Source organism: Marmota marmota, unplaced genomic scaffold, assembly GCF_001458135.2.
Source record: "Marmota marmota marmota unplaced genomic scaffold, marMar, whole genome shotgun sequence".
Taxonomy (NCBI): Eukaryota; Metazoa; Chordata; class Mammalia; order Rodentia; family Sciuridae; genus Marmota; species Marmota marmota.
Window position 1 is genome coordinate 30,394,291 of NW_026000241.1, and position 2,604 is coordinate 30,396,894.

Below are 2,604 nucleotides of genomic sequence, written 5' to 3' on the forward strand. Positions count from 1 at the left end.
CATATCTTTGCTGATGGTGTCACCAGTGATGCAATTTTTCCCAAGGAGCCGTCTATTGGCTTGGTGTTGTGGCATTTCTGTATCCTTCTCCCTTCTGCTAGTGATGGTCTAAAATTTAGGGGCCAATGGCTGTATGCTGGACCGGTAGTCAGTGATGGGTATGATCCAATTGCAGTGGTATCAACCTAAGACAGGAGGCTGACACCTAAAGGTCAGTTTTCCCTTGACGGGTAAGAACCACATGTTGAATTGGACAACCTACCAGGCACGGTCCTTAAGCCACATTGCTTGTTGTTTAATTAATCAGAAGGGGGGAGATGCTGGGAGCCATTAGCCAAGTAGGTATGACAATTTCCTTGCCAGCATACCCCATGTTGCAGTGACATTGAATGTAGGTGACCTTGCTCAAGGACCAAGGCGGATTAGGGTGTTCCCGGTTTAAGATAATCGGGTTTAGGGCATTCCTGGTTTAGGTTCCAGGTTTAAGGTTTAAGATTATTCCTGTTGGGAATAGGGCGTATCCTGCTGCCTGAGTTCCCCTTGAGTTCTCACGGGATTCAGACAGTATTCTTTGGGAGACAGAAGCCCAGTGGAGGTGATTTTGGGCAGAGAACGTGGATTTCCCCAGAATGTGATTGTAGATGGCTGGTGTGAGTTCAGGAATAAAGAGTTGCTGTTTAGAATCTACAAGCTGTGTGGTGGCTCGTGATTGTGTGCCCAGCCAGACTATGGCACACACTTACATATGTTGAAAATATGAGGCTGGCCAAAGAATGAGAATGGGCTGTAAATTGAACAATAGACATAGGTGGAGACTCCTTATTAGTTACTGAAACATTCAATAAATACTCCAGACTTACTAGGTATCACAGGTAGAGTAAAATCACAATCCAACAAACTAAAAAGCAACCCTTGAAAGAATCAAACTTGTCCATAGGTGATCTCTAATTTTCTGCCAGAACAAAGCCCAACAGTATTTCAAGAAAACAAATTCAGACATTACCACAGTAATAGCCAGTGTCACCAATATTGGGTTGAAACTTTTAAAGTTTTCTATTTGAAAATAGAAAAGTGTAATCGATAATGAGGGGAGGGTAAATAAAAATAAGTCCCAAATGACAGAGATAATAGAATTGATAGGAAAAAAAAAACTTTGAAATAGCAAGTATGAATATATTCAAACATTTAAAGAAAAAGATGAGCCTAATAAAGTGAGAAATGGAAGATTTAGAAAATATCCAAATGAAATTCCTCCAAATGAGAAGTACATTGTTATCCCTGAGTGGGATTAACAATAAATTAGACATTGCTATGAGTTGGATATGTGGTGCCCCCAAAAGCTCATGTGTGAGACAATGCAAAAATGTTCAGAGGTGAAATGACTAGATTAGGAGAGCTGTAACATAATTGGCGAATTAATCCACTTGAATGGATTAATCCTACCTGCCTACAGTTGTCCCTGGAGGAAGAAGGTCATTGTGAGGCATGACTTTGGGAATTATATTTCTCTTACACCTTGCTTTCCCTCTCTCTGCTTCCTGGATGTCATGAATTGAGCAGCTTTCCCCTGCCATACCCTCCCACCATCTTGTCCTGCTTCACCTCAGGCCCAGAGCTACGGAATCAGCTGACCATAAACTGAACCTCTGAAATTGAGCTAAAATAAACTTTTCTTTTTCTGAAATGTTCTTGTCTAGTCATTGGTCATAGCAGCAAGAAGCTGATTAAAATAGACATGGTCAAAAGAAAAGAAAGAGAAACCAGGGAACTTCACAACAATACGAACTGCTCAAAATGGAACACAGAAAAAAAAATGCTGACTAAAAATTAACATAGCTATAAGACACTGTTAAAGATGTGCATTTGGAGACTCCAAGAAAAAAGAAGGTATATTTGGGTAGGAGAATATTTGAAGAGAGAATATGGCCACAGTTTTCAAATTTGATGAATATTATCAAATCCACAGTTACAGATGTTGAATAAACTTTGAACAGTATAAAATGAAGAAATAAAGCATGAAAAAATCATAACACAAGTTTCTGAAAAATCAGTATTCAGTGAAGCTGAAGAGAAAAGATATTGCACAGAGAAGAATAAAGGAAAGGATATCTGGAGACTTCACATCAGAAATTCACCAGACTTTCATTCAGGAACTATGCAAACCAAACATAACCTTGGAATTGTCATAACTGGGGATGTGGTGGGTAGGGGTTGCCAAGTTAGAACTTGTGAAAATAAAGAAAAAATAGAGACATTTCTTGAAAACAAAAGTTGAAAGAATTCATCAACAGCAGATCTCTTTTATAAAAAGAATTTCTTCTAAATTCTATTGTAGAACTTGACCCCAAACCAGAGAAAAAAGAAATAATAATAGAACTGATATACATGTTAATGAATATAAAGTTTATTTCCATTTTAACTTTTTAAAATAAAATCACCCTTTTAGGTAAAAAGTCATCAAAAGGATATGATAATTCCAAATGTTATGAATGTATTAGTAGAAGTTCAAAGTCTATGAAATGAAATTTGACAGAAGTAAAATGAAGGAAAAGATATATTGTGGGAAATTCTCTCTGTCATTGATAATATGAGCAGCAAAATATC